This window comes from Equus przewalskii, unplaced genomic scaffold, assembly GCF_037783145.1.
Source record: "Equus przewalskii isolate Varuska unplaced genomic scaffold, EquPr2 contig_R1837, whole genome shotgun sequence".
NCBI classification, from domain to species: domain Eukaryota; kingdom Metazoa; phylum Chordata; class Mammalia; order Perissodactyla; family Equidae; genus Equus; species Equus przewalskii.
In genome coordinates this window covers 151,599-175,240 of record NW_027228437.1, presented here as the reverse complement: position 1 = coordinate 175,240, position 23,642 = coordinate 151,599, and positions in this window count along the sequence as shown.

Here is a 23,642-nt window from a genome sequence, read left to right as displayed (position 1 = left end):
CCGTCAGGTGATTCCGGAGTCTTCACCAACTGGTTCTGGCGTAGCCGGCAGGTGATTTTGCATGTCCGCAGGTGGTTCTGGCGAGTCGAGCCGGTGGTTCCGGCGTGTCCGGCAGGTGGTTCTGGGGTGTCCGGCCCGAGGTTCTGGCACGTCTGAAAGCTTGTGTCGGCATGCCCTTCACATGATTCCGGCTTGTCCCCCAAGTGGTTCTGGTGTAGCGGGCATGTGATTTTGGCATGTCAGGCAGGAGGGACCGGTGAGTCAAGCAGGTGGTTCCGGTGAGTGTTCGTGTGGTTCTGGTCTGTCTGCGAGATGGCTCCGGCCTGTCCGGCACGTGTTTCTGGCACTTCTGAGAGGTTGTGCTGGCATACCCGGCAGGTGATTTTGGCGTGTCAGGTAGGTGGTTCCGGCGAGTCGAGTAGGTGGTTCTGGCGTGCTGGGCAGGTGGTTCAGGCGGGTCTGGCAGGTGGTTTCGGTCTGTTCGGTGTGTGGTTCCAGCATCTCAGGCACATGGTTCTGGCACGTCTGAGAGGTGGTTCCGGCCGGCCCGACAGGTGTTTCCGGAGTGTCCGCCAAGTGGTTCTGGCGTAGCTGGCAGGTGATGTTGGCGTGACCAGCAGGTGGTTCCAGCAAGCCCGGCAGGTGATTCCGAAGTGTTCACCAACTGGTTGTGGCATAGCTGGCAGGTGATTTTGGCGTGTCCGGCAGGTGGTTCTGGCGAGTCGAGCAGGTGGTTCTGGCGTGCTCGGCAGGTGCTTCCGGTGTGATTGGCATGTGGTTCTGGCATGTCTGAGAGGTGGTTCCGGCATGCCCGGCAGGTGATTCTGTAGTGTTTCCTAAGTGGTTCTGGCGTAGCCGGCAGGTGATTTTGCAAGTCCGGTGGTGGTTCCGGCGAGTCGAGCCAGTGGTTCCGGCGTGTCTGGCAGGTGGCTCCGGTCTGTCCGGCAGGTGTTTCTGGTGTGTCCGGCAGGTGGCTCTGGTGAGTCGAGCAGGTGGTTCCAGCGTGCTCGGCATGTGGTTCAGGCAGGTCCGGCAGGTGTTTGCAGTCTGTCCATGACGTGGTTCCGGCATGCCCACAAGGTGATTCTGCAGTGTCCACCAAATGGTTCGGGCGTAGCCGGTATATGATTTTCGCCTGTCAGGCAGGTGGTTCCGGCATGTCCAGCAGGTGGTTCCGGCGAGCTCAGCAGGTGCTTCTGGTCTCTACGGCATGTGGTTGTGGCATGTCTGAGAGATGGTTCCGGCATGCCTGGTAGGTGATTCCGGAGTGTCTGCCGAGTGGTTCTGGCATACCCGGCTGGTGATTTTTGCGTGTCCGACAGGTGTTTCTGGCGAGTTGAGCAGGTGGCTCTGGAATGCTCAGCAGGTGCTTCCAGCGTCTCCGGCACGTGGTTCTGGTGTGTCTGAGAGCTGGCTCTGGCATGTCCGGCAGATGACTTCGGAGTGTCCGGCAAGTGGTTCTGGTGTAACCTGCAGCTGATTTTGGCATGTCTGGCAGGTGGTTCCAGCGAGTGGAGCAGGTGTCTCCGGCGTGCTCGGCAGGTGATTCCGGACTGTCTGCCACTTGGTTCTGGCATAGTGGGCGGTTGATTTTGGGGTGTCCGGCAGGTGGTTCTGGCGATTCAATCAGGTGGCTCCACCGTGCTTGGCAGGTGGTTCTGTCGTGTCCGCCAAGTAGTTTGGCATAGCCAGGAGGTGATATTGGCTTCTCCGGCAGGTGGTTCTTGCGAGTCGAGCAGGAGGTTCCGGCGTGCTCGGCAGGTGCATCCGGTGTCTCTGGCATGTGGTTCTGGCACGTCTGAGAGGTGGTTCCGGCATGCCCTCCAGGTGATTACAGAGTGTCCAGCAAGTGGTTCTGGCATAGCTGGCTGGTGATTTTGGCAAGTCCATCAGGTGGCTCCAGCAAGTCGAGCAGGTGGTTCAGGCGGGTCCGCCAGGTGGTTCCTGTCTGTCCAGTAGGTGGTTCCGAAATGTCCGGCACGTGCTTCCTGCACATCTGAGAGGTGGTTCCGGAATGCGCGGCGCGTGATTCCATAGAGTCCGCCACGTGGTTCTGGCCTAGCCGGCACGTGATTTTGGCTTCTCCGGCAGGTTGTTCTGGCGAGTTGAGCATGAGGTTCCAGTGTGCTCGGCAGGTGCATCTGGTGTCTCTGGCACGTGGTTCTGGCGCCTCAGAGAGGTGGTTCCAGCATGCCCGACAGGTGATTCTGTAGTGTCCGGCAAGTGGTTCTGGCGTAGCCGGCAGGTGATTTTGGCGTGTCCGGCAGGTGATGTTGGTGTGTCCGGCAGGTGATTTTGGCGTGTCTGGCAAGTTCTTATGGCATAGCCGGCTGGTGATTTTGGCGTGTCCAGCAGGTGGCTCCAGGGAGTCGAGCAGGTTGTTGCGGCGTGCTCAGCAGGTGGTTCAGGCGGGTCCCGCAGGTGGTTCTGGTCTGTCCAGTAGGTGGTTCCGGTGTGTCCGTCACGTGCTTCAGGCACGTCTGATAGGCGGTTCCGGCATGCCCGGCGGGTGAATCCATATAGTCCCCCACGTGGTTGTGGCCTAGCCGGCAGGTGATTTTGGCGTCTCCGGCAGGTGGTCCCGGCGAGTCGAGCAGGAGGTTCCGGCGTGCTCGGCAGGTGCATCCGGTGTCTCTTTCACGTGGTTCTGGCACGTCTGAGAGGTGGGTCCCGCATCCCTGGCAGGTGATTCCGGAGTTTTTGGCAAGTGGTTCTGGCGTAGCCGGCAGGTGATTTTGGTGTGTCCAGCAGGTGATTTTGACGTGTCCGGCAGGTGTTTCTGGCGAGCTGTTCAGGTGGTTCCGGCGTTCTCGTCAGGTGATTCTGGCGTGTCCGGCAGGTGGTTCCGGTCTGTCCGGTAGTGAGTTCTGGCTTGTGCCGCACGTGGTTCTGGTACGTCTGCGAAGTGGTTCCCGCATGCCCAGCAGGTGATCCCGGAGAGTCCTCCAAGTGGTTCTGGCCTAGCCCACAAGTGATTTTGGCGTTTCCAGCAGGAGGTTCCGACGATTCTAGCAGGTGCTTCCTGCTAGCTCGGCAGGTGCTTCTGGCGTCTCCGGCACTTGATTTTGGCACATTTGACAGGTGTGTCCGGCATTCCCGGCAGGTGATTCCGGAAATTCCGGCAAGTGGTTCTGGCATAGCCAGCATGTGATTTTTGCGTGTCCGGCAGGTGGGTCCTGCGAGTCGAGCAGGTGGCTCCTGCATGCTCGGCAGGTGCTTCAGGCGTGTCCGGCAGGTGGTTCCATGGTGTCCGGTAGGTGGTTCCGGCGTACTCTGCACGTGGTTCTGGCACGTCTGAAAGGTGCTTCCTGCATGCCCGGCAGGTCATTCCAGAGTTTCTGCTGAGTGGTTCTGGCATAGCCGGCAGGTGATTTTGGCGTGTCCAGCAGGTGGTTCTGGGAAGTGGATCAGGTGGTTCCGGCATCCTCGACAGGTGGTTCTGGCGTGTCCGGCACATGGTTCTGGCACGTCTGAGAGGTGGTTCCAGCATGCTCAGCAGGTGATCCCGGAGAGTCCTCCAAGTGGTTCTAGTGTAGCCCACGGGTGTTTTTGGTGTGTCCGGAAAGTGGTTGTGGCGAGTCGAGCAGGTGGTTCCGGCGTGCTTGGCAGGTGGTTCAGGCAGGTCCGGCAGGTGTTTGAAGTCTGTGCTTGATGTGGTTCCGGCATGCCCGCAAGGTGATTCTGGAGTGTCCACCAAGTGGTTTTGGCGTAGCCGGCACGTAATTTTGGCCTGTCAGGCAGGTGGTTCCGGTGTGTGCAGCAGGTTGTTCTGGCGAGCTTCGCAGGTGCTTCTGGTCTCTCCGGCACGTGGTCGTGGCACGTCTGAGAGGTGGTTTGGCATGCCCGGCAGGTGATTCTGGATTGTCCACCAAGTGGCTCTGGCCTAGCCGGCAGGTGGTTTTCACATCTCTGCCAGGTGGTTCCGGCGTGTCGAGCAGGAGGATCCGGCATGCTCGGTAGGTGCATCTGGTGTCTCTGGCATGTGGTTCTGGCACGTCTGAGAGGTGGTTCCAAAATGCCTGGCAGGTGATTATAGAGTGTCTGCCAAGTGGTTCTGGCATAGCCGGCAGGTGATTTTCCCATGTCCGGCATGTGGTTATGTCCACTCGAGCAGGTGGTTCCAGCGTGCTCGCTATTTGGTTCACCTGGGTCCAGCAGGTGGTTCCGGTCTGTCCTGGAGGTGGTTCCTGCCTGTCCAGCACATGGGTCTGGCATGTCTGAGAGGTCGTTCCGGCATGCCCGACAGGTGATTCCGGAGTGTCTGGCAAGTGGTTCTGGTGTAGCCGGCAGATGATTTTGGCGTGTCCGGCAGATGGTTCCGCCGTGCTGGGCAGGTGGTTCAGGCTGGTCCAGCAGGTGGTTCCGGTCTGTCCGGGAGGTGGTTCCGGCGTGTCCGGCACATGGTTCCGGCACGTATGAGATGTGGTTCTATCATGCCCGGCAGGTGATTCCGGAGTGTCCGGCAAGTGGTTGTGGGTAGCCCGAAGGTGATTTTTTTGTGTCCGGCAGGTCTTTCTGGCCAGTCGAACCCGTGGCTCCGGCATGCTCGGCAGGTGCTTCTGGCGTCGTCAGCACGTGGTTCTGGTATGTCTGAGAGCTGGTTCCGGCCTGCCCGGCTGGTGATTCTGGAGTGTATGCCAAGTGGTTCTGGCGTAGCTGGCAGGTGATTCTGCTGTGTCCGCCAGCTCGCTCCGGCGAGTCCAGTATGTGGTTCAGGCATGTCCGTCAGGTGCTTCTGCTCTGTCTGGGAGTTGCTTCCGGCGTCTCCGGCACGTGGTTCTGGTATGTGTGAGAGGTGGTTCTGGCATGCCCGGCAGGTGATTCTGGACTTTCTGCCACTTGGTTCTGGCATAGTGGGCAGTTGATTTTGGCGGGCCCAGCAAGTGGTTCTGGTGATTCGAGCAGGTGGCTCCGGCACACTCAGCAGGTGGTTCCGGGGTGTCCGACACGTGGTTCTGGCACGTCTGGAGGTGGTTACGACATGCCCAGCAGGTGATTCCGGAGTGTCCACCAAGTAGTTTGGCATAGCCGGCAGGTGATTTTGGCATGTCCGGCAGGTGGGTCCTGTGAGTGTAGCAGGTGGTTTTGGGGTGCTCGGCAGGTGGTTCAGGCGTGGCCAGCAGGTGGTTCCAGTCTGTCCAGTAAGTGGTTCCAGCTTGTCCGGCACGTGGTTCTGGTACGTCTGAGAGGTTGTTCCAGCATGGCTGGCAGGTTATTCCGGATTATCCCCCAGGTGGTTCTGGCATAGCTGGCAATTGATATTGGCCTGTCCGCCAGGTGGTTGTGGCGTGTCCAGCAGGTGGCTGCGGCGTGTTCAGCAGGTGGTTCTGGCGTGTCTGGCAGGTGGTTCCATTCTGTCCGGTAGGTGGTTCCGGCGTGTCGGTCACGTGCTTCTGGCATGTCTGAGAGGTGTTTCTGGCATGCCTGGCAGGTGATTCCGGAGTGTCCGCCAAGTGGTTCTGGCATACCCGGCTGGTGATTTTTGTGTGTCTGACAGGTGTTTCTGGCGAGTTGAGCAGGTGGCTCCGGAATGCTCGGCAGGTGCTTCCAGCGTCTCCGGCACGTGGTTCTGGTGTGTCTGAGAGCTGGCTCTGGCATGTCCGGCAGATGATTATGGAGTGTCCGGCAAGTGGTTCTGGCGTAACTGGCAGCTGATTTTGGCATGTCTGGCAGGTGGTTCCAGCGAGTCGAACAGGTGTCTCAGGCGTGCTCGGCACGTGATTCCGGACTGTCTGCCACTTGGTTCTGGCATAGCGGGCAGTTGATTTTGGGGTGTCTGGCAGGTTGTTCTGGCGATTCAATCAGGTGGCTCCACTGTGCTTGGCAGGTGGTTCCGTCGTGTCCGCCAAGAAGTTTGGCATAGCCAGGAGGTGATTTTGGCATCTCCGGCAGGTGGTTCTGACGAGTCGAGCAGGAGGTTCCGGCATGCTCGGCAGGTGCATCTGGTGTCTCTGGCATGTGGTTCTGGCACGTCTGAGAGGTGGTTCCGGCATGCCCTCCCGGTGATTACAGAGTGTCCAGCAAGTGGTTCTGGCATTGCTGGCTGGTGATTTTGGCGAGTCCAGCAAGTGGCTCCAGCAAGTCGAGCAGGTGGTTCAGACAGGTCCGCCAGGTGGTTCCTGTCTGTCCAGTAGGTGGTTCCGGCGTGTCCGGGACGTGCTTCCTGCACGTCTGAGATGTGGTTCCGGAATGCGCGGCGGGTTATTTCATAGAGTCCGCCACGTGGTTCTGGCCTAGTCGGCAGGTGATTATGGCATCTCCGGCAGGTGGTCCGGGCAAGTCAAGCATGAGGTTCCAGCGTGCTTGGCAGGTGCATCCGGTGTCTCTGGCATGTGGTTCTGGCACGTCTGAGAGGTGGTTCCCGCATCCCTGGCAGGTGATTCCGGAATGTTTGGCAATTGGTTCTGGCGTAGCCGGCAGGTGATTTTGGCGTGTCTGGCAGGTGATGTTGGCGTGTCCGGCAGGTGATTTTGGCGTGTCTGGCAGGTGTTTCTGGCGAGCTGTTCAGATGGTTCCGGTGTTCTTGGCAGGTGATTCTGGCGTTTCCGGCAGGTGGTTTCGGTCTGTCCGGCAGTGGGTTCCTGCGTGTGCCGCACGTGGTTCTAGTACGTCTGAGAGCTGGTTCCCGCATACCCAGCACGTGATTCTGGACTCTCCGCCACGTGGTTCTGGCACATCTGACAGGTGGTTCCGGCATGCCCGGCAGGTGATCCCAGAGAGTCCTCCATGTGGTTCTGGCCTAGTCCGCAGGTGATTTTGGCATGTCCGGCAGGTGGTTCCAGCATGTTCGGCAGGTGGTTCAGGCAGGTCCGCAAGGTCGTTCTGGTCTGTCCGGGATGTGGTTCCCTTGTGTCCGGCACGTTGTTCCGGGACGTCTGACAGGTGGTTCTGGCATGTCCGGCAGTTGATTCCGGATTGTCCACCAAGTGGTTCTGGCGTGACCGGCAGGTGATGTTGGCATGTCCCACAGATGGTTCCAACGATTCGAGCAGGTGCTTCCGGCTAGCTCGGCAGGTGCTTCTGGCGTCTCCGGCACTTGATTTTGACACATTTGAGAGGTGGTTCTGGCATGCCCGACAGGTGATTCCGGAAAGTCCGGCAAGTGGTTGTGGCGTAGCCGGCAGGTGATTTTGGCGTGCCCAGCAGGTGGTTCTGGGGAGTGGATAAGGTGGTTCCGGCATACTGGGCTGGTGGTTCTGGCATGCCCGGCAGGTGATCCCGGAGAGTCCTCCAAGTGGTTCTGGCGTAGCCTGGAGGTGTTTTTGGTGTGTCCGGCAGGTGGTCCTGGCGAGTCGAGCAGGTGTTTCCGGCGTGCTCGGCAGGTGGTTCATGCAGGTCCGGCAGGTGTTTGCAGTCTGTCCATGATGTGGTTCCGGCATGCCCTGAAGTATATTCTGGAGTGTCCACCAAGTAGTTTTGGCGTAGCCGGAACGTGATTTTGGCATGTCAGGCACGTGGTTCTGGCGAGCTCGGCAGGTGCTTCCGGTGTCTCTGGCACGTGGTTCTGGCACATCAGAGAGGTGGTTCCCGCATCCCTGGCAGGTGATTCTGGAGTGTTTGGCAAATGGTTCTGGCGTAGCCGGCAGGTGACTTTGGTGTGTCCAGCAGGCGATTTTGGCGTGTCCGGCAGGTGATTTTGACGTGTCCGGCAGGTGTTTCTGGCGAGCTGTTCAGGTGGTTCCGGCGTTCTCGTCAGGTGATTCTGGCGTGTCCGGCAGGTGGTTCCGGTCTGTCCGGTAGTGGGTTCTGGCTTGTGCCACACGTGGTTCTGATACATCTGTGAAGTGGTTCCCGCATGCCCAGCTGGTGATCCCGGAGAGTCCTCCAAGTGGTTCTGCCCTAGACCGCAGGTGATTTTGGCATGTCTGGCTGATGGTTCCAGCATGCTCGGCAGGTGGTTCAGGCAGGTGCGGAAGGTGGTTCCGGTCTGTCGGGAGGTGGTTCCGGCGTGTCCGGCACTTGTTTCCGGCACATCTGACAGGTGGTTCTGGCATGTCCAGCAGGTGATTCCAGATTGTCCACCAAGTGGTTCTGGCCCAGCCGGCAGGTGATTTTGGCGTCTCCGCCAGATGTTTCCAGCGAGTCGAGCAGGAGGTTCCAGCGTGCTCGGCAGGTGCATCCGGTGTCTCTGGCACGTGGTTCTGGCAAGTCTGAGAGGTGGTTTCAAAATGCCAGCTAGGTGATTCCGGAGTGTCCGGCAAGTGGTTCTGGCGTAGCCAACAGGTGATTTTGCCATGTGGTTCCGGTGACTCGAGCAGGTGGTTCCAGCGTGCACAGTATGTGGTTCACGAGCGTCTGGCAGGTGGTTCTGGTCTGTCCTGGATGTGGTTCCGGCATGTCCAGCACATGGGTCTGGCACATCTGAGAGGTCGTTCCGGCATGCCTGACAGGTGATTCTGGATTGTCCGGCAAGTGGTTCTGGTGTAGCCGGCAGGTGATTTTGGCGTGTCCAGCAGGTGATTTTGGCGTTTCCGATAGGTGATTTCGGCGTGTCCGGCAGGTGATTTTGAAGTGTCCGGCAGGTGTTTCTGGCGAGCTGTTCAGGTGGTTCCGGCAAGCTCGGCAGGTGCTTACGGTCTCTGCGGCACGTGGTTGTGGCTCGTCTGAGAGGTGGTTCCGGCATGCCCGGCTGGTGATTCTGGAGTGTCAGGCAAGTGGTTCTGGCATAGCCGGCTGGTGATTTTGGCGTGTCCAGCAGGTGGCTCCAGCAAGTCGAGCACGTTGTTCCGGCGTGCTGAGCAGGTGGTTCAGGCGGGTCCGGCAGGTGGTTCCGGTCTGTCCCATACGTGGTTCCGGCGTGTCTGGCACGTGCTTCGGCACGTCTTAGACGTGGTTATGGCATGCCCGGTGGGTGATTCCATAGAGTCCGCGACGTGGTTCTGGCCTAGCCGGCCGGTGATTTTGGCGTCACCGGCAGGTGGTTCCGGCGAGTCGAGCAGGAGGTTCCGGTGTGCTTGGCAGGTGCATCCGGTGTCTCTGGCACGTGGTTCTGGCACGTCTGAGAGGTGGTTCCAGCATGCGTGTCAGGTGATTCTGGAGTGTCCGGCAAGTGGTTCTGGCGTAGACGGCAGGTGATTTTGGCATGTCCATCAGGTGATTTTGGCGTTTCCAGCAGGTGATTTTGACGTGTCTGGCACGTGTTTCTGGCGAGCTGTTCAGGTGGTTCTGGCATTCTCAGCAGGTGATTCCGGCGTTTCTGGCAGGTGGTTCCGGTCTGTCCGGTAGTGGGTTCCGGCGTGTGAGGCACGTGGTTCTGGTACATCTGAGAGGTGGTTCCTGCATGCACAGCAGCTGATTCCGGACTGTCCGCCCCATTGTTCTGGCGCATCTAAGAGTTTGTACCGGCATGCCCGGCAGGTGATCCCGGAGAGTCCTCCAAGTGGTTCTGGCCTAGCCCACAGGTGATTTTGGCGTGTCCGGCAGGTGGTTCTGACGATTCGAGCAGGTGCTTCCGGCTAGCTCAGCAGGTGCTTCTGGCGTCTCCGGCACTTGATTTTGGCACATTTGACAGGTGTGTCCGGCATTCCCGGCAGGTCATTCCGGAAAATCCGGCAAGTGGTTCTGGCATAGCCAGCAGGTGATTTTTGCATGTCCGGCAGGTGGGTCCTGCGAGTCGAGCAGGTGGTTCCTGCATGCTCGGCAGGTGGTTCAGGCATGTCCGGCAGGTGGTTCCATGGTGTCCAGTAGGTGGTTCTGGCGTACCCGGCACGTGGTTCTCGCACATCTGAGAGGTGCTTTCTGCATGCCCGGCAGGCGATTCCAGAGTTTCTGCTGAGTGGTTCTGGCATAGCCGGCAGGTGATTTTGGCCCATCCAGCAGGTGGTTCTGGGGAGTGGATCAGGTGGTTCCGGCATCCTCGACAGGTGGTTCGGCGTGTCCGGCACATGGTTCTGGCACGTCTGATAGGTGATTCCAGCATGCCTGGCAGGTGATCCCAGAGAGTCCTCCAAGTGGTTCTGGCGTAGCCCACAGGTGTTTTTGGTGTGTCCGGCAAGTGGTTGTGGCAAGTCGAGCCGGTGGTTCCGGCGTGCTCGGCAGGTGGTTCAGGCAGGTCCGGCAGGTGTTTGAAGTCTGTCCATGACGTGGTTCCTGCATGCCCGGAAGGTGATTCTGGAGTGTCCACCAAGTGGTTTTGGCGTAGCCGGCACATAATTTTGGCGTGTCAGGCAGGTGGTTCTGGTGTGTCCAGCAGGTGGTTCCGGCGAGCTCGGCAGCTGCTTCTGGTCTCTCCGGCAAGTGGTCATGGCACGTCTAAGAGGTGGTTTGGCATGCCCGGCAGGTGATTCCGGATTGTCCACCAAGTGGTTCTGGACTAGCCGGCAGGTGATTTTCACATCTCTGCCAGGTGGTTCTGGCGTGTCGAGCAGGAGGATCCGGTGTGCTCGGTAGGTGCATCCGGTGTGTCTGGCCCGTGTTTCTGGCACGTCTGAGAGGTGGTTCCAAAATGCCTGGCAGGTGATTCTAGAGTGTCTGCCAAGTGGTTCTGGCGTAGCCGGCAGGTGATTTTCCCGTGTCCAGCATGTGGTTCTGGCCACTCGAGCAGGTGGTTCCAGCGTGCTCTCTATTTGGTTCTCGTGGGTCCGACAGGTGGTTCTGGTCTGTCCTGGAGGTGGTTCCGGCATGTCCAGCACGTGGTTCTGGCACGTCTGAGAGGTCGTTCCGGCATGCCCGACAGGTGATTCTGGACTTTCTGCCACTTGGTTCTGGCATAGTGGGCAGTTGATTTTGGCGGGCCCAGCAAGTGGTTCTGGTGATTCGAGCAGGTGGCTCCGGCACACTCGGCAGGTGGTTCCGGGGTGTCCGACACGTGGTTCTGGCACGTCTGGAGGTGGTTACTACATGCCCAGCAGGTGATTCCGGAGTGTCCTCCAAGTAGTTTGGCATAGCTGGCAGGTGATTTTGGCATGTCCGGCAGGTGATGTTGGCGTGTCCGGCAGGTGATTTTGGCGTGTCAGGCAGGTGTTTCTGGCGAGCTGTTCAGGTGGTTCCGGCATTCTCGGCAGGTGATTCCGGCGTTTCCGGCAGGTGGTTTCGGTCTTTCCGGCAGTGGGTTACTGCGTGTGCCACACGTGGTTCTAGTATGTCTGAGAGGTGGTTCCCGCATGCCCAGCAGGTGATTCCGGACTGTCCGCCACGTGGTTCTGGCACATCGGAGAGGTGGTTCCAGCATGCCCGGAAGGTGATTCTGGAGTGTCCACCAAGTGTTTTTGGCATAGCTGGCACGTGATTTTGGCGTGTCAGGCAGGTGGTGCTGGCTTGTCCAGCAGGTGGTTCCAGCGAGCTCGGCAGGTGCCTCCTGTCTCTCCGGCACGTGGTTGTGGCACGTCAGAGAGGTGGTTGCGGCATGCCCTGCAGGTGATTCCGGAGTGTCTGGCAAGTGCTTCTGGTATAGCCGGCTGCTGATTTTGGCGTGTCCAGCAGGTGGCTCCAGCGAGCCAAGCAGGTTTTTTTGGCGTGCTCAGCAGGTGGTTCAGGCGGGTCCGACAGGTGGTTCCGGTCTGTCCAGTAGGTGGTTCTGGTGTGTCCGGCATGTGCTTCAGGCACGTGTGATAGGTGGTTCCGGCATCCCCGGCGGGTGATTCCATAGAATCCCCAACGTGGTTCTGGCCTAGCCGGCAGGTGATTTTGGCGTCTCCGGCAGGTGGTCCTGGCGAGTCGCGCAGGAGGTTCCAGCGTGCTAGGCAGGTGCATCCGGTGTATCTTTCACGTGATTCTGGCACGTCTGAGAGGTGGTTCCGGCATGCCCAACAGGTGATTCCGGAGTGTCCGGCAAGTGGTTCTAGCGTACCTGGAGGTGTTTTTGGTGTGTCCGGCAGGTGGTTCTGTCGAGTTGAGCAGGTGTTTCTGGCGTGCTCGGCACATGGTTCAGGCAGGTCCGGCAGGTGTTTGCAGTCTGTCCATGACGTGGTTCCGGCATGCCCGGAAGTTGTCTCCGGAGTGTCCACCAAGTGGTTTTGGCGTAGCCAGAACGTGATTTTGGCATGTCAGGCAGGTGGTTCCTGCGAGCTCGGCAGGTTCTTCCGGTCTCTCCAGCACATGGTTTTTGGCACGTCTCACAGGTGGTTCCGGCATGCCCGGCAGCTGATTCCGTACTGTCCGACATGTGGTTCTGGCACTTCTGAGAGGTGGTTCCGGCATGCCCTGCAGGTGATTCCAGAGTGTCCGACAAGTGGTTCTGGCACAGCTCTTAAGTGATTTTGGCAAGTGCGTTTGGGGGATCCTGTGAGTCGAGCCGGTGGTTCTGGCATGCTCGGCTCTTGGTTCAGGTGTGTCCTGCAGGTGGTTCCAGTCTGTCCAGGACATGGTTCATGCGTGCCCGGCACGTGGTTCTGGTACGTCTGAGATGCAGTTCCGGCATTTCTGGCAGGTGATTTCGGACTGTCTGCCATGTTGTTCTGGCATAGCCAGCAGGTGATTATGGTGTGTCTGGCACATGGTTCCAGCGAGTCGAGCAGGTTATTCCGGCGTGCTCGGCATGTGCTTCTGGTGTTTTTGGGGCTGGTTCCGGCGTGTCAGGAATGTGGTTGCGGCAAGTTTGAGAGGTGGTTCCTGCATGACCGCAGGAGATTCCAGAGTGTCCACCAAGTGGTTCTGGTGGAGCCAGCAGGTGATTTTGTCATGTCCAGCAGGTGGGTCCTGCGTGTCGAGCAGGTGCTTCCTGCATGCTCGGCAAGTGGTTCCTTTGTGTCTGGCAGGTGCTTCTGGTCTGTCCGGGAGCTGGTTCTGGCATGGCCAGCACGTGGTTCTGGCACGTCTGTGAGGTGCTTCGGGTGTGCCAGGAAGGTGATTCCTGGGTGTCCGCCAAGTGGTTCTGGTGTCACTGGCAGGTTATTTTGGTGTGCCCGGCAGGTCTTTCCTGCTTTTTGGGCTCATGGCTCTGGCTTGTAAGACAGGAGCTTGTGGCATTACTGGCCCCTGTTCTTACATACTCCTCAGCTGGTTTCAGTGTTTCTGGCACCTGTTTGCGGCATATCCAACAGGTGTTTACAATGTGTCTGGCATGTCGTGCTATGTTTGGAATCTGGTTCTGTCATGTCATTGTCTGCGGCTGGCATGTTGAAGAGATGGTTCTGCAGTCTCAGAATCGTTGTTCCACTGTGTCCGGAAGGTGGTTACGGGTGGTTCTGGCATGCAAAGTGGGTGCTTCTGGTATGCCTGTTGGGTTGTACTGGCATGAAACTGTGGCTCTTTGAGAGTGTGCAGAGGGTGTTTTTGGCATGTCTCCCGGGGTTTTCTGGCACATAAGGGGCATGATTCCTTTTTATACGTCAGGTGAGTTTGTTTTCAGCTTCCTAAAGAGATGGAAGAAAGATGGTCTGTGGCTTGTGGCCCCTTGAGGGGTGGAGCCAATGCATTGTGCATTCCACGTCTAGAGCAATGGAGGGCATGTTTGAGAGCAAAAGGGTCTTTCTGACATAGCTGCATTCTGACACTCTCTCCACCAGTGCACAATTGTGGTTGGAAAAAGGCTTGCAGTCTATCGCCTCCTGAGCAGGTGGATGCTAAATCATTTGGGACTCAGCCCAGTTGCTTTAGGGGAAGACGTAGGCATTTCATCTGAGCAAGGTTTGCAAGGTAGAATTGCAGCAGAAGCAGAAGTCCTAAAGCAGCGAGTTAAGTGGTGGGAAGAAATGGTGTTTGAGCTGACTTTGTATGAGAGTTTCCTCGTATGCTGTAACAGCACTGTGGAAAGCGAGTTCTTTCTCAGCTTCCTAAAGAGCTGGAGGCAAGACAGTTTATGGCTTGTCTCCCATTGAAGGAAAGAGGCAGTGCTTTGTGCCTTCCACCTGCAGAGCAATGGAGGGGCATGGCTGAGAGCCAAGGGGGCTTTCTGCCATTGGTGCTTTCTGATACCCTTCAGGGGTGGTGCCAGTGCCTTGTGCCTCCTACCTCTAGAGGAATGGAGGGCACGACCGAGAGTAAAGGGACTTTCTGACATTGGTGGTTTCTGACACTGCCCCAACCATTGCTCTAGGGCGGTTGGTTAAAAGACTATTGTCTGTCTCCTCCTCAGCATGTGGAACCACAATCATCCGGGCCTTGTCCCCATTGCTCAAGGGGAACATGTAGGCATTTCATCTGAGCCGGGTTGGCAAGGTGGAAATGCGGCAGAAGTGCATGTTGCAGATTGGCAAGTTAAGGGCTGAAAAGACATGGCATTCAGCTGCTTTATATGAGATGTTCCCAGGATGCTGTAAGAGCACTGAGGAATGCGAGTGCTTTCCCAGCTTTCTAAAGAGCTGGAAGCAGGACAGTTTATGGCTTGTCTCCAGTTGAAGGATGGAGACAGTGCTTTGTGCCTTCCACCTCTAGAGCAATGGAGGGCACGGCGTAGAGCAAACGGGCCTTTCTGACATAGCTGCTTTCCGACACTCTCTCCAGCAGTGCACAATGGTGGTTGGAAAAAGGCGTGCAGTCTATCACCTCCTAAGCATGTGGACGCTCAATCATTTGGGACTCAGCCCAGTTGCTTCAGGGGAAGATTTAGGCATTTCGTCTGAGCCGGGTTGGCAAGGTGGAATTGCGGCAGAACCAGAAGTCCTACAGCTGTGAGTTAAGGGCTGGGAAGAAATGGCATTTGAGCTGCCTTTGTATGAGAGGTTCCTGGTATGCTCTAACAGGACTGTGGAAAGCGAGTTGTTCGTCAGCTTCCTAAAGAGCTGGAGGCAAGACAGTTTATTGCTTGTCTCCCATTGAAGGATGGAGGCAGTGCTTTGTGCCTTCCACCTCTAGAGCAATGGAGGGCACGGCTGAGAGTAAAGTAAAGGGGTCTTTATGCCATTGGTGCTTTCTGACACTCTCCCAACCATTGCACTTCGTGGTTAGTTAAAAGCCTATTGTCTCTCTCCTCCTCAGCATGTGGAACCACACTCATCCGGGCCTCATCCCCATTTCTCAAGGGGAAGATGTAGGCATTTCGTCTGAGCCGGGTTGACAAGGTGGAAATGTGCAGGATGCAGATGTTCCAGACCTGCGAGTGAAGTGCTGGAAAGAAACGGCGTTCAGCCTCCTTTGTATGAGATGTTCCCAGGACGCTGTAAGAGTACTGTGGAAAGGGAGTTTTTTCTCAGCTTCCTAAAGTGCTGGAAGCAGGGCAAGATGTGGTTTGTCTCCCATTGAGGGGTGGATCCAGAGCCAGTGCCTTGTGCCTTTCACCTCTAGAGCAATGGAGGGCACGGCTGACAGCAAAGGATCCTTTCTGACATAGCTGCTTTCCGACACTCTCTGCAGCAGTGCACAATGGTGGTTGGAAAAAGGCGTGCAGTCCATTGCCTCCTAAAAACGTGGACGCTCAATCATTTGGGACTCAGCCCAGTTGCTTCAGGGGCAGGTGTAGGCATTTCGTCTGAGCCTGGTTGGCAAGGGGGAATTGCAGCAGAAGCAGAAGTCCTCTAGCTGCGAGTTAAGGGCTGGGACAAAATGGCTTTTGAGCTGTCTTTGTATGAGAGGTTCCTGGTATGCTGTAACAGGACTGTGGAAAGCGAGTTGTTCGTCAGCTTCCTAAAGAGCTGGAGGCAAGAGAGTTTATGGCTTGTCTCCAATTGAAGGATGGAGGCAGTGCTTTGTGCCTTCCACCTCTAGAGCAATGGAGGGCACGGCTGAGAGCAAAGGGCCCTTTCTGACATAGGTGCATTCTGACACTCTCTGCACCAGTGCACAACGGCGGATGTTTAAAAAGCCTATTGTCTGCTCCTGCTAAGCATGTGGAAGCACAATCATCTGGGCCTCGTGCCCGTTGCTGAAGGGGAAGATGTAGGCATTTCGTCTGAGCCTGGTTGCCAAGGTGGAAATCTGGCAGAAGCAGAACTTCCAAATCGGTGAGTTAAGCGCTGAAAAGAAACGGCATATCAGCTGCCTCTGTATGAGATGTTGCCAGGACACAGAAAGAGCACTGTTGAAAGGGAGTTCTTTCTCAGCTGCATAAAGAGATGGAAGGAAGATGGTCTGTGGCTTGTCGCCCCTTGAGGGGTGGAGCCAGTGCATTGTGCATTCCACGTCTAGAGCAATGGAGGGCACGGCTGCGAGCAAAGGGGTCTTTCTGACACAGCTGCTTTCTGACACTCTGTCCACCAGTGCACAATGGTGGTTGGAAAAAGGCGTACAGTCTATCGCCTCCTAAGCACGTGGACGCTCAATCATTTGGGACTCAGCCCAGTTGCTTCAGGGGAAGATGTAGTCATTTCGTCTGAGCCGGGTTGGCAACGTGGAATTGTGGCAGAAGCAGAAGTTCTAAAGTGGCGAGGTAAGGTCTGGCAAGAAAGGCCGTCTGACCTTCATTTCTATGACAGATTCCCCGTAGGTTTTTCCCGGGAGCCGAGCAGGTGTTTCTGGCATTCTCGGCAGGAGGTTTGGGCATGTCCGGCAGGTGGTTCCAGTCTGTCCAGGACGTGGTTCCGGCGTGTCTGGCACGTGGTTCTGGTACGTCTCAGAGGTGGTTCCGGCATGCCCGGCCGGTGATCCCGGAGAGTCCTCCAAGTGATTCTGGTGTAACCGGCAGGTGATTTTGGCTTGTTCGGCTGCTGGTTCCAGCCTGCTCGGCAGGTGGTTCAGGCAAGTCCGGCAGGTGTTTCCTGCGTGTCCGGCACTTGGTTCCGGCACGTCTGAGGCATGGTTCCAGCATGCCCGCCAGGTGATCCCGGAGAGTCTGACAAGTGGTTCTGGCCTAGCAGGCAGGTGATTTTTGCGTGTCCTGTAGGTGGTTCTGGTGAGTCGAGCAGGTGGTTCTGGCATGCTCGGCTGGTGGTTCAGTCGGGTCCTGCATGTCATTCCTGTCTCTCCGTCTGGTGGTTCTGGCGTGTCTGGCACGTGGTTGCGGCACATCTGAGAGTTGGTTCCGGCATTCCCAGCAGGTGATTGCAGAGAGTCCGCCAAGTGGTATTGGCGTGGCTGGCATGTGATTTGGGCGTGTCTGGCAGCTGGTTCTGGGGAGTGGATCAGGTGCTTCCGGTATCCTCGGCATGTGGTTCCAGGCTTTCTGGCACATGATTCTGGCATGTCTGAGAGGTTGTGCCAGCATGCCCTTCACGTTATTCCGGCTTGTCCCCCAAGTGGTTCTGGTGTAGCGGGCAGATCATTTTGGCGAGTCCGGCAGGTGGGACCTGTGAGTCAAGCAGGTGGTTCTGGCGAGTGTTTCCTGTGGTTCCTTTCTGTCCGGGAGATGGTTCCAGCCTGTCCGGCACGTGCTTCTGGCACTTCTGAGAGGTTGTGCTGGCATGCCCAGCAGGTGATTCCGGAGTGTCCGCCAAGTGGTTCTGGCGTAGCCTGCAGGTGATTTTGCCATGTCTGGCATGTGGTGCCAGACAGTCGAGCATGTGGTTCCGGCGTGCTCGACAGTTGGTTCAGGCAGGTCCGGCAGGTGGCTCCGGTCTGTCCGGGAGGTGGTTGCGGCGTATCCAGCACGTGGTTGCGGCACGTCTGAGAGGTGGTTCTATCATGCCCAGCAGGTGATTCCAGAGAGTCCACCAAGTGGTTTTGGCGTAGCCGGCAGGTGATTTTGGCATGTCCGGCAGGTGGTTCCGTCGTGCTCGGCAGGTGGTTCAGGCGTGGCCGGCAGGTGGTTCCAGTCTGTCCAGTACGTGTTTCCAGCTTGTCCGGCACATGGTTCTGGTCCGTCTGAGAGGTGGTTCCGCCATGGCTGGCAGGTGATTCCGGAGTGTCGGGTAAGTGGTTCTGGTGTAGCCAGCAGTTGCTTTTGGAGTGTCCGGCACGTGGGTACTGCGAGTCGAGCAGGTGGTTCCGGCGTGCTGGGCTGGTGGTTCAGGTGTGTCCCGCAGGTTGTTCTCGTATGTCAGGGAGGTGGTTCCGGCGTGTCCGGCAGGTGGTTCCTGTCTGTGCACGAGGTGGTTCCGGCATGCGCGGCAGTTGATTCCAGTGAGTCTGCCAAGTGGGTCTGGCGTACCCGGCAGTTGATTTTGGCGTGTCCAGCTGGTGGTTCTGGGGAGTGGATTAGGTGGTTCTGGCATCCTTGGCAGGTGGTTCTGGCGTGTCTGGCACATCGTTCTGGTACGTCTGAGAGGTAGTTACGGCATGCCTGGCACGTGACCCCAGACTGCCCACCAGGTGTTTCTGGCATACCCTTCAGGTGATTGTGCCCTATCCAGGAGGTGGTTACGGAGATTAGAACAGGTGGTTCCATCAAATCGAGCAGGTGGTTCCGGCGAATCGAGCAGGTGGTTCCGGCCTGCTCAGCAGGTGCTTCCGGCGTAACTGTCACGTGGTTCTGGCACGTCTGAGAGGTTTTGCTGGCATGCCCGGCACGTTATTCCGCTTTTTCTTCCAAGTGGTTCTGGCGTACCCGACAGGTGATTTTGGCATGTCCAGCAGGTGGGTTCGGCGAGTCAAGCAGTTGGTTCTGGCGAGTCTGGCAGGTGGTTCCAGTCTGTCCGGGAGGTGGTTCTGGTGTGTCTGGTGGGTGCTTCAGCCACGTCTGAGAGGTTGTGCTGGCATGCCCGGCAGGTGATTCCGGAGTGTCCGCCAAGTGGTTCTGGTGTAGCCTGAAGGTGAGTTTCCCGTATCCGTCAGGTGGTTCCGGCGACTCTAGCAGGTGGTTCGGGCATCCTCGGCAGTTGCTTACGTCGTCTCCAGCACGTGGTTCTGGCATGTTTGAGAGGTCATTCCGGCATGTCCTGCAGATGATTCCAGATTGTCCAGCAAGTGGGTCTGGCGTAGCCGTAGGTGATTTTGGCATGTCTGGCAGGTGGTTCTGGCTTGTCGAGCAGGTGGTTCCGGCGAGATCAGCAGGTGCTTCTGGCCTCTCAGGCACGTAGTTCTGGCACGTTTGAGAGGTGGTTCCGTTACGCCCGGCAGGTGATTCCGCAGTGTCCGGCAAGTGGTTCTAGCGTAGCCATAGGTGATTTTGGCGTGTCTGGCAGGTAGTTCTGGGGATTGAATTAGGTGGTTCTGGCAGGATCGGCAAGTGCTTCCGGAGTCTCCAGCATGTGGTTCTGGCGTAGCTGGCTGGTGATTTTGGCGTGTCCAGCAGGTGGTTCCGGCGAGTTGAGCAGGTGGTTCCAGCATGCTCGGCAGGTGGTTCAGAGGAGTCTGGCATGTGGTTCCGGTCTGTCCAGGAGGGGGTTCCAGTGTGTCCGGCATGTGCTTCCAGCACTTCTGAGAGGTGCTTCCGGCATGCCCGGCGGGTGATTCCATAGAGTCCGCCACGTGTTTCTGGCCTAGCCGGCATGTGATTCAGGCGTGTCCGGTAGGTGCTTCCATACTTTCCGGTAGGTGGTTCCGGCGTGTTCGGCACATGTTTCTGGCACGTCTGAGAGGTGGTTCCGGCATGCCCGGCAGGTGATTCCGGAGTGTCCACCAAGTGGTTCTGGCGTAGCCGGCAGGTGATATTGCGTGTCCGGTGGTGGTTCCGGCGAGTCAAGCTGGTGGTTCTGGCGTGTCCGGTACGTGCTTCTGGCACGTCTGAGATGTTGTGCCGGCATGCCCAGAACGTTATTCCGGCATGTACACCAAGTGGTTCTGGCACAGCCTGCAGGTGATTTTGGCATGTTCGGCAGGTGGGTCCAGTGAGTAAAGCTGGTGGTTCTGGTGAGCTTGGCAGGTGATTCCGGAGTCTCTGTCACGTGGTTGTGGCACATCTGAGAGGTGGTTCCGGCATCCCCGGCACGTGATTACGGAGCGTCTGCCATGTGGTTATGGCGTAGCCGGCAGGTGATTTTGGCATGTCAGTCAGGTGGTTCTGGGGAGTGGATCACGTTGTTCCGGCATACTCAGCAGGTGGTTCTGGCATGTCCAGCATGTGTTTCTGGCACTTCTGAGAGGTGGTTCCGGCATGCCCGGCAGGTGTTCCCAGAGAGTCCTCCAAGTGGTTATGGCGTAGCCGGCAGGTTATTTTGGCGTGTCCGGCAGGTGGTTCTGGCAAGTCGAGCAGGTGGTTCCGCCGTGTTTGGCAGGTGGTTCAGGCAGGTCCCTCAGGGGTTCTGGTCACTCCGGGACGTGGTTCCGGCGTGTCCGGCATGTGGTTCCCATACGTCTGAGAGGTGGTTCTATCAGGCCCGGGAGGTGATTCCAGAGAGTCCACCAAGTGGTTGTGGTGTAGCCGGCAGGTGTTTTTGGCGTCTCCGGCAGGTGATTCTGGCGAGTCGAGCAGGTGGTTCCGCCATGTCCGGCAGGTGGTTCCGGCGAGTTGAGCAGGTGTTTTCGGCGTGCTCCGCAGGTGCTTCCAGCATCTCTGGAGTGTGTTTCTGGCACATCTGAGAGGTGGTTCCCACATGCTCGGCAGGTGATTCCAGAACGTCCGGCAAGTGGTTCTGGCATAGCCGGAAGGTGATTTTGGCGTGTACGGCAGGTGGGTCCTGGGAGTCGAGCAGGTGGTTCCAGCGTGTCTGGCAGGTGGTTCCGGTCTGTCCTGGAGGTGGTTCCGGCATGTCTGGCACATGCTTCTGGCACGTCTGGGAAATGGTTCCGGCATGCCTGGCAGGTGATTCTGGAACGTCTGCCAAGTGGTTCTGGCGGAGCCGGCAGTTGATTTTGGCGTGTCCGGCAGGTGGTTCCAGACTGTCCAGGAGGTGGTTCTGGCGTGTCCCTCACGTGGTTCTGGGACATGTGAAGGGGGTTCTGGCATGTCCGGCAGGTGATTCCGGAGTGTCTGACAAGTGGTTCTGGCACAGCCGGCAGGTGATTTTGGCGTGTCTGGTAGGAGGGTCCTGTGAGTCGAGCAGGTGGTTCCTGCGTGCTCAGCAGGTTTTTCAGGCGTGTCAGGCAGGTGGTTCAAGTCTGTCCAGGATGTGGTTCCGGCATGCCCGGCAGGTGATTCCGGACTTTCCGCCAAGTGGTTCTGGCACAGCCGGCAGGTGATTTTGGCGTGTCCGGGAGGTGGTTCCGGCGAGTTGTGCAGGTGGCTCCGGCGTGCTAAGTAGGTGGATCCAGTGTGCCCGGCAGGTGGTTCCGGCATGCCCGGCATGTGATTCCGGATTGTCCACCAAGTGGTTCTGGCGTACCCGGCAGGTGATTTTGGCGTGTCCGGCAGGTGCTTCCGGGGAGTAGAGCAGATGGTTCTGGCAAGCTCGTGAGGTACTTCCGGCGTCTCCAGCATGTGATTCTGGCACGTTTGAGAGGTGGTTCCGGCATGCCCGAAAAGTGATTCCGGAGTGTCCGCCAAGTGTTTCTGGCGTAGCCGGCAGGTGATTATGGCGTGTCCTGCAGGTGGTTCTGGCATGCTCGGCAGGTTGTTCAGGCGCGTCGAGCAGGTGGTTGTGGCACGTCTGAGACGTGGTTCCAGCATGGCCGTCTGGTGATTCTGGAGTGTCCGTCAAGTCCTTCTGGCATAGCCAGCAGGTGATTTTGGCGTGTCCTGCAGGTGTTTCTGTGGAGTGGATCACATACTTCTGGCATTCTTGGCAGGTGCTTCCGGTGTTCCGACAAGTGGTTCTGGCGTAGCTGGCAGGTGATTTTGCATTGCCAGCAGTGGTTCCGGCAAGTCTAGCAGGTGGTTCTGGTGTGTCCGGCAGGTGATTCCGGTCTGTCCTGGAGGTGGTTCTAGCGTGTCCGGCACGTGGTTCTGGCATGTCTGAGAGGTGGTTCCGGCATGCCCAGCAGGTGATCCCGGTTAGTCCTCCAGGTGGTTCTGGCATAGGCTGCAGGTGTTTTTGGTGTGTCCAGCAGGTGGTTCTGGCAAGTCGAACAGGTGGTTCTGGCGTGCTCGGCAGGTGGTTCAGGCAGGTCCAGCAGGTGTTTATAGTCTGTCTATGACGTCTTTCCGGCATGCCCGGAAGGTGATTCCCGAGTGTCCGCCACATGGCTCTGGCATAGCCAGCAGGTGATTTTGGCGTGTCCGGCAGGTGGTTCCGGCGATTCGAGCAGGTGGTTCCGGCGTGTCCGGCAGGTGGTTCCGGTCTGTCCTGGAGGTGGTTATGGCGTGTCCGGCACGTGCTTCTGGCACATCTGAGAGGTCGTGCCAGCATGCCCGGAATGTTATTCCTTCTTGTTCGCCAAGTGGTTCTTGCGTAGCCGGCAGGTGATTTTGGCGTGTCCAGCAGGTGGGTCCAGTGAATCAAGTAGGGGGTTCCGGTGAGTCTGGCAGGTGGTTCTGGTCTGTCCAGGAAGTGTTTCCGGCGTGTCCGGCACGTGCGGCTGGCACGTCTGAGAGGTTGTGGCAGCATGCCCAGAACGTTATTCTGGGTTGTCCACCAGGTGGTTCTGGCGTAGCCGGCTGCTGATTTTGGCGTGACCGGCAGGTGGGTCTGGCGAGTCAAGCAGGTGGTTCCGGCGTGCTCGGCAGGTGGTTCAGACGTGTCCGGTAGGTGGTTGCAGTCTGTCTGGGAGGTGCTTCCAGGTTGTTTCTGGTGCATCTGAGAGGTGGTTCCAGCATTCCAGGGAGGTGATTCCGGAGTGTCCGCCGAGTGGCTCTAGCCTAGGCGGCTGGTGATTTTGGGGTGTTCGGCAGATGGTTCCGGCAAGTTGAGCAGGCGGTTCTGTGGTGCTTGGCATTTGGTTCAGACATGTCCAACAGGTGGTTCCGGTCTGTACGGAAGGTGATTCCAGCGTGTCCAGCACATGGTTCTGGCACATCTAAAGGGATTTCTGGCATGCCCGACAGGTGATTCCAGAGTGTCTGCCAAGTGGTTCTGGTGTGGCTGGCAGGTGATTCGAGAGTGTCCGTCAAGTGGTTCTGACATAGCCTGCCTGTGGTTCCGGCGTGCTTAGCAGGTGGTTCAGGCATGTCCAGCAGGTGGTTCTGGCATTTCTGAGATGTGGTTCCAGCATTCCCAGCAGTTGATTCCGGAGTGTCCGCCAAGTGGTTCTGGCATAGCTGACCGGTGATTTTGGCGTGTCCGGCAGGTGGTTCTGGAGAGTCGAGGAGGTGGTTATGGCATGCTCGAGCAGATGGTTCAGGCGTGTCCCACAGATGGTTCCGGCGAGTTGATCAGGTGGTTCCGGAGTGCTCGGCAGGTGGTTCCAGATGCTCTGGGAGGTGGTTTCTGTGTGTCTGGCACATGGTTCTGGCATGTCTTAGATGTGGTTCCGACACGCCTGGCAGGTGATTCCGGAGAGTCCTCCAAGTGATTCTGGCGTAGCCGGCAGATGATTTTGGCGTGTCCGGCAGGTGGTCCCGGCTTGCTCAGCAGGTGGTTCCGGCAGGTCCGGCAGGTGGTTCCGGTCTGTCCGGGAGGTGGGTCCTGCGTGTCTGGCAGTTGGTTGCAGCACATCTGAGAGGTGGTTCCGGCATGCCCACCAGGTGATCCTGGAGAGTCCGCCAAGTGGTACTGGCGTAGCCGGCGTTTGATTTGGGTGTGCCCGGCAGGTGCTTCCAGCGAGTCGAGCAGGTGGTTCCAGCGTGCCTGCCAGGTGATCCTGGAGAGTCCAACAAGTGGTTCTGGCATAGCCGTCAGGTGATTTTGGCATGTCCGGTAGGTGGTTCTGGCGAGTCGAGCAGGTCGTTCCGGCGTGCTCGGCTGGTGGTTCAGGCGGGTCCTGTAGGGGGTTCCAGTCTCTCTGGGTGGTGGTTCCGGCGTGTCCAGCACGTGGTTCCGGCACGTCTCTGAGGTGGTTCTGGCATGCCCGGCAGGTGATTCCAGAGAGTCCACCAAGTGGTACTGCCGTAGCCAGCATGTGATTTGGGCGTGTCCGGAAGGTGCTTCCAGAGAGTCGAGCATGTGTTTCCGGCGTGCTCGGCTGGTGCTCCTGGTGTC